Source organism: Pipra filicauda, unplaced genomic scaffold (genome assembly GCF_003945595.2).
Source record: "Pipra filicauda isolate LSUMZ 115617 unplaced genomic scaffold, ASM394559v2 scaffold21_size4447388_pilon, whole genome shotgun sequence".
Lineage (NCBI taxonomy): Eukaryota > Metazoa > Chordata > Aves > Passeriformes > Pipridae > Pipra > Pipra filicauda.
Window position 1 is genome coordinate 176,821 of NW_024104332.1, and position 7,727 is coordinate 184,547.

General features: G+C 47.5%; 1 long non-coding RNA gene across 1 annotated transcript; it reads left to right on the forward strand.

Moving 5' to 3' along the window:
* The first annotated feature begins 4,979 nt into the window (after positions 1-4,979).
* Positions 4,980-7,378, forward strand: LOC120323260. Its single transcript, XR_005563567.1, has 3 exons — positions 4,980-5,013; positions 6,251-6,497; positions 7,256-7,378. It is a non-coding gene; the product is annotated as an uncharacterized LOC120323260 (long non-coding RNA).
* The last annotated feature ends 349 nt before the right edge of the window (positions 7,379-7,727 follow it).

A 7,727-nucleotide genomic window follows, 5' to 3' on the forward strand; every position in this document is an offset into this window, starting at 1 on the left:
GCTAACACCTTGTGCCAAATGATAAAATTTTTACTGCTATTTATGAATTAGATCTTTATATTTCACTTATGGATCAACTTCACTGAGGTAACGATGACCCCAGGCCTTCAGGTCCCCTACTGTAAGAGCAAAGTTAAAGGGCTGGCCAGGGAGATATCGCAGGCTTTGATATCTGAGAGACTTGGCACGGGCAAATATGGTCTCGAGACACGTAAGGAGGCAGAGGCTGGTGGTTCTGAGCCTCCACTAGTTCTTTGGAAAAGGTGGAATGGAAAAGGTGGGATGCAGAGGCCACCACGTTAGCCCCCCCTGCCCACTGTGCTGCAGGAGTTATGACCTCTCCAGACTACAAGGAATGCCCTGGGGACTGTGGGTGTCGTGTTGCTCAAAACTGGATGCTGAAGACTCTTGCTGAGGCAATTTATTGCCTTTCACAGAGGAAATGAGTACAAATTTGGCTGGGGACATAAATAAATATGAGATCATTTGCTTAGTGCTGGCTTATGTGATGAATGATTCGTGTTTAACTGTTTCCATCGTCTGTTGTCCAAATCCTGGAGGTAGTGTCCTTCTGAGATCAACAGGAGCTGCAGGTGCTCTGCACCTCAAAACACCCATGTTTCTTAGAGCCAAAATAAGCACTGGGCACTTCTTAACTGTCTTTTCCAGGATTTAGTGTTTGCAGCATTTGTTACCAAAAAATCAAACTGATCCTTGTTAAAGCCATGAGGCAATTCATGGCTTGTCTTTTCCAAATTTCCATCCGGGCCATTTTTCACACTTATACTAACATGTTCACCAAGTCTAAGCGTTTTGCACCAGATCTTTCTTTGTGCATATATATATTGAAAGAAACCTTTCAAAGTAACACTTGGTAGAAGAAATGACAGTGTGACTGTTTGAGATTCCGATTATTCAAAATGTTATCACAATGCACAGATCCCAACATTCAGCCTGATGTGTGGAGTTCTAACTGAAAGGATCTGACTGTAGTGGCGTGATTACGCACACAGCATTAATAAAAAGTAGAATATGGCTATAAATCAGAGTTTGCATAGCACCCAATTAGCACTCCAAGTACAAAGTTTGGTTTCTACCATCAAAGCGCTCTGTGAACAATAGAAGCCTGCACTGAAGTAGTTTGTGTTGTCAGATGGAGGGAAGATGTGGATGGTCTGGGGGACGCTGACAGGAGGAAAGCTCTGAGCTCCCACAGATTTGCTTTTCTCAGAGCAAGCATGAGGTTTAGCATAAATCTGTGCAGCATGCCACTGAAGACACACTGCCCACAAGCTTTGGAGCTAGGGACAATGTCACAGGCCATGGACAGAACATTTCCAGGTCAAAAGGTTACGACTGCCCCAGGAATAGCTGCAGGAATGTTATAAGCTGGAGGAAACATGTTGGTTTGAAAGCTGTGGGCCCCTGTGTTTTGAAGGTGAGATATACCATGGAATCAACCCCTGCAGGAGCATCCTGGGCTTTTGAGTGTTTTACTTGAAGCTTCAGTTCATCAAGTCATGTACCAAAGACCTATGGAAGGCAGACCGGGGCTCGGTGGAGCATTTTAAGCTCCTTCACAGAAACCCAGAATGGTTTGAGTTGGAAGTGACCTTAAAGGGCATCTAGTCCCAACACCCTGCTCCAGACAGCTCCTGTGGCCCTGGCCAGGGATACTTTCATGGCAATTCCTCAGGTCCTGCGCACCAGGAAGCTGAAAGAGAACAGCTTCCACTCTAGATTCAGGTCTTGGTGAACCTGATTCCCATGCCAGTCATGAGTTTCTAGGAATAATCTACACATACTGTGACAGCAGCTACGGGAATCGCAGACTATTCCTGCATTCATCTCCAGGGTTTGTTCCAGCAGCCTTTGAGAATCAATGTCCCCAGAGAAAACTCAGGTAAAACAGGCCAAGCAGAACATCAGACCTTGTCATTCCCTGGGGATCTCCTGAGATCATCCTGTTCTGCATCTGTTTCTCTATCCCTGACTGCAGCCAACTTGACTAAACCACGAAGAGCTATGAGCTGTCTCTCCTCGTATTGTAGGGCCATTGGGCTCTGGAGCATTGCTTCCTTGCAAGAGGATCTCTGTGCAGACAGCCTTGGGAGGAAAAACAGACCCAGCAATGGTTACCCCCCTTATCCTCCTGATGTCCATCCATACTCAGGTCTTTAAAAAAAAACCCATGTTGTTGTTACAAGCACCTTGCTGACAATAAATCCTTTCTCATACATCCTTTTAATGCCAGCACCCTCAGGCAATGCCGAATGGAAAGAGTAAGGTTTCGGGCTCCATACCAAGAAATTCCTGTTTTCAAAAGGCCAGACACAACAGCTGGGAAATTTTTGGTTATTGCTGCTTTGTGTCAGCTCTTGCCCATTCCTGGAGGGGGGTGTAATTTCTGAAGCCTAACAGCATTTGAACCAGGCTGAGCAACCTTTGAATAATTTTTTGGCTGACATTTCACAGAGGCAGGAGTGTGTGTACTAACACAGAGCTATATGTGTATTTATAGCTGTCTATACGCACACATGCCTGGGGGGGATAGGAAGGCGGGTAACTCAGCATGTCTGGCGTTCAAAATGCTGATTCAGGAGACTGGAAGCTGCCCCCAAGTTGCTGTTTTACCAGACCCTGCCTAGTTTTCACCCCTAATCCAGAGGTGCCCAGGATATCTGTTTAGGGTGAGGGTCCAGCCTGAAAAGCAGTGGCTGCCAGCAGCTCTGCTGGGCTGTAATTATTAACAGATTTGTTTTTGTGGTGTTCACATTCTCAATGCTTCCCCTGCTTTAGCCCCTCTCAGGGAGCTGTCTCCTCCTCCTCACATGCCGAGCCCCTGTGGGGACACACATTTCCACGGGCAGCAGCAGTGGAAACCATAGTGTTATCCCAGTCATCTTCTGGAAGCTGTGCCTCTTGCTCTCTCCAGCACCACACTTCCATTCCAGCAGGAGTGGTTTTTTGTCCTCTCACCCAGGGTGCTTCACCCTGGGATCCTGTCAGGAGCAACAAAAAAGTGTCCTTTTTGCTACAGTGTGTCTACAGTGGCAGTGTGGCTGCCACACACATGCCTGCAATCTTTGGAGACACACGTGCACAGAAGAAGAGGGAATCCCCTCAATTCCAAGAAAAGCAAGGGAAGCTGTCTGAGCACTTAGCCCCAAAAACTTCTGGACAGGAGGTGAGACCTTCGACACATAGACAGAGCTGAACTGGAGACCTGAGATGAATCAGACCAAGCTCTGAGTGTTTGATCAGTCCTGTGCTGCCCTCCTGTACCTGTGAGCTGCTGCGGGCTTTGCCCTGGGTTTTTCATCCCAAGCATGCTCTGCCACAGGCAGGGACTATCCAGCTGCACCAGCAGCATCCAGAACCTTCTAACCCTTAAGAATCATCTCCTGACAAAAAGTCTGAGGCATTTTGAATCTACCTCCACCTCTCCTAGCAAAGCCTTTATATCCTGAATATTTTGTTTTCACAGGTTCTTTGGGCCTGAGCCCAAGAAGGAACATCTCCTCCTCTTCCTCCCACCCACCTGGGCGTACAAATGCAGCCGGTGGGGGCATTCCTTGCCTATGGAATGTGGAAGGAGTTCTGCAGCAAGTCACCATGCCAGGTCTGCCGGTCTGGCTGCCTCTCCCCTGTGGGGATCTGGACTCTGCTGAGGAAAAGCAGATAGGGTTTCACACAATCCAAAGCACATGTACAGCAACTAAAGCTGCGTAAGCACTTTTCTTCCTAGGGAAAGTTTCCAAACGTACGTTTCAAAGGAATGTGAAAATATTCCCCCTCCTTTCTTGCCTGCTTCCTATAAATTCAGCCTGATGTGGACAATCCCCCCAGACTCCTGTCCAAGAGGGATTTAAGGGTTGGGAAGGGGCAGGGATGATAACATTGGGAATTCACACCCTGAGCAATCAGTGTGGAGGAGGCCTTAAGAAAAGGACTTACCAATCATGGAAACCACTTAAGATTAATCATACAGTATTGCCATGAGAAAACACACTCAAGCACTCAAATCCAGTGAAAATGGATGTGTTTGGGGTCATTTTCCTCTGTTTAAACATCATCAGATGTTTCCATCCTCCAGAGGCAATTCAGCTTTTTGGGCATCCCCTCCTCCTCCGGGAACATCCATGCAAAAGGAAATTTCTCCATGGGAAGTAGTTTGTTTAAAAGCCAGTTTTCATGCTGGAGGAGAAAAGAAAGCCTTGACCAAACATTTCTGAGCAGCTGCTTTGTGCATGTATGGCTGCAAGGACTGGGGGCTGCAGAGCTGCTAAACAAGAGCTCAAGGGGAAGAAGGTAAAGCTTGGGGGTCCCCAGCACAGGAAGGACATGACCCTGTTGGAGTGAGTCCAGAGGAGGTCACCAAGATGATCAGAGGGATGCAGCAGCTCTGCTGTGAGGAAAGACTGAGAGAATTTGGATTGTTCAGCCTGGAGGAGAGAAGCTAATCGCAGCCCTCAGTACAGAGGGAGCTAAAAGAAAGATGGAGAGAGACAATTTACAAGAGCATCGAGTCACAGGACAAGGGGGAATGACTTAAAACTGACAGAGAGTAGATTAGACTGGATATTGGGAAGAAATTTTTCCCTGTCAGGGTTGTGAGGCTCTGGCCCAGGTTGCCCAGAGAAGCTGTCGCTGCCCCATCCCTAGAAGTGTTCAGGGTCAGGTTGGACGGGGCTTAGAGCAACCTGGGCTAGTGGAAGGTGTCCCTGCCCATGGCAGGGGGGTGGAATGCAATGAGCTTTAAGGTCCCTTCCAACCCAAACTGTTCTGTGATTCCATGATTCCATGGTAATGTGAGGTGGGCAGTGCCCACTGACTGCAGCCTTCTTGTGGCCAGCAACTCCAGCTGCAGGAGCCAAGCTGGGGAATCAGCTTTTGGGGTGGTGCCCCATGAACATGGGGCCACTGTGCCTTGCTGATTCTGTGATGGCTGATCCCAGATCCTACATCCTTCGCTTGCTGTGTGAGAGAAACAGACCTGCTGTGCTGAAGCGGGTCCGTCCATGTGCACTGACACGTGAGCATGTCCACAGCTCCTACAGCCTCCTGCTTCTCCCACCCATCCCCGAGGGCTGAGCATGGCCCTCAGCCAGGGTGGAGGGATGCCAGCTGTGAGTAAGGACCTGCAGGGCCATGTGGGAAGCAGCTATCCCTAGAGAAATGGCTGAAAACCGCATTTATATCCATGTTTTTGCACCACAAATCCCCAGCACAGAGCTGAGTCATTCTAGACAGGCTTATCAGAGATGATTTCCCCTTTAACTCCAGAAGCATTTGGTGTTATAATTATTCTTCTCTTAAATAAGAAAAAAAAAATCCAAACAAACAGAAAAACAACCCAACCCACTCAGAAAAAGCCTCCTCCTCCAAACATTGTATACATAAAGTCATGGAGAAGGAATGATAAACTTCCAGCATTTCTGGTGGGTCACGACATTAATTTGCAGACTTTTGTATTCTTGCAAATTGTCACGTAAAAATGCCATCCAAGGTCTGTGCAAAGTTCCTGTTAAGGGCATTTTATTTCATATCTAGATTTAACCAATAGAACTACAGATCAATTTTCTCAGTAGAAGGAAAGCTATAGGTTTTGCAGTTCCAAAAACCCTCCCAGTGCCTTGTCTGCACAAGTGTGTGTGTCTGCACCTGAAATGCAGGCTCCAGAGGTGAAGAGAAGGAATAAATGTTTGGGCCTTATTCCCAGGGAATGGCAGGCAGCAGAATTGCATTGTGTATTTGTGTCTGTTTATACCCACCAAGGATCTAAAATTACAGTTGAAGGAGGAAGCTAAACCTGGAGTTTTTAATAAGTCTAAGCAGTTGAATTTAATGCTCAGGAGCAGGGGGGACAGTTCTGGTACTAACTGGGAGGAAGGCTAAACTTGAGAAATCGTAATAGGAGACAATTTTCACCTTATTATGCACCTTAGGAAAACCAAGCCTTTTAAGTATGCCTCAGAATAGAAGCCACAAAATGTTATTTAATGTTGGAAAAACCTTTCTGGGACTTACAGCAGCTTTCAGTCATGAAAAGGCAAAAATACACTCAGATCCTCTTTTCTTGCAGACGACTTCAGACTAGAAATTCCTGACACCAAACCTGCCAAAATTCTCCAGACTTGCTCGAAATCACAAACAGAAATAAACTGCAGTCCCAGAAATGGGAAAGACCAGAAGCCACTAACCAGGAATCTAATTTTGTAACCAGGCCCTTTTTTGATCTCTTTTACAGGTAATGAAGTCCCTGGATAGACCTCAGGCTCAGCATCCTTTAGGGAGGGGTGAGAGATAAGCACGAGCTAACTAATCCTGCAGAATTCTCTGTATGGGGGAAACCGAGGTGGGCAGCTGTGGAATGACTTCTTACAGTCACAGCAGCCAGGAGAGCCTGAGAAGGAAATGTGCCTCTCCCAAGGGCACACAAAAGCAGAAGCTGAGGTTACACATGGTCTGCAGGAAGGAGCGGGAGCTGGAGCGAGGTAAAAGGCCTGACCTGTCATCGGCTTTCCCTCCCGCTCCCCAGCACTGAGCAGCAAAAAGCAGATGATAGGAGAGTTTCCCAGTCCTTCCCACCACTCCCAGTCGTGGCTGGGCTGTTGTCCTCTTTCATCAGCCTGCAGAGCCAATGGCCCAGCTGTGCTGGCCATTGCTCCAGAGCTCAGGTGCAGGGGGCAGCAGGTGAAGAAAGACTCCTGCACCTCCAGGCACGGAGGCAGTTTCACTTTAAAGGGAAAATAGCGCATAAGGAGCTGCATGGCCCCATTCCCAGCAACCACTACATCAGCCAGAGCTGATTCCCATCATCGCATCATTTTTCTAATCAAGGTGTTAGCTGGGAACACCCTTCCCCTGCTATAGCTCTGTCCTTCCAAATTTGGTCCAGAGGACTCTGTATCTGAACTGGGCATAAAAACCTCTGTCACAGAAGGAAAAAGCTTTCTTCAGTAGCTCACAACCAGATCTCTGTCCCAGTTTGGTTATTATTCACAACAGCACTGCCTGGAAATTTCTACAAACACAATCGAAAAGTACCACACTGTGGGGATGACCATGTAAGCAAACTTCCATGATGAAATTGCTGTCTGTCCTGCTTCTTCTGGGAGAGGCTGAAACAGCACAGGAGCCCTTTTCTCACTGTGGTCCAACAGTGTGATCCCAAAAAAACCAGGACCTGGTGCAAATCCCAGGCATGAGATTTCCTTTAATTCGTGGCCTCGTACATTTGCCTTCCCTGCAGTCTCTGCAGCAGTCGGGTGCACTTCACAGCACAGTCGGATTCCTCAGTGATGCACAGAGTTCATAAATGGTCAATAGAGCTCCTTGAGCACGTTACAGGTAGGAAAATTATATGCTACTAACAGCAAGCTGTGGGTGCTACCCATTGATTACTCGTTTATTAAAACACAACCCCCTTTCCAGCCGCTTGGGAAAAAAAGACTTGCTATAAAACTCAACTCTCTTGAAAGCACAGAAGTGCATGGAGATGAAATTCCTTCCCAGACATGGAGGTGACCTGTATTTACTATAAACATTATCCCACATTTAAATTTGGAAGTGGAACAAGGGTGAGGCAAGGAGTCCAGATTCCGGTCAGAGCTTCCCTGCAGCCGGAGGTGAGCTCTGATGCCAAGGCTTGCTCGAGCCCTCCTGCCTGCCGGCTCTCATGGGAGAGCCCTACTTTCTTTGGATTGCTTTGTCTGTGTTTCAGA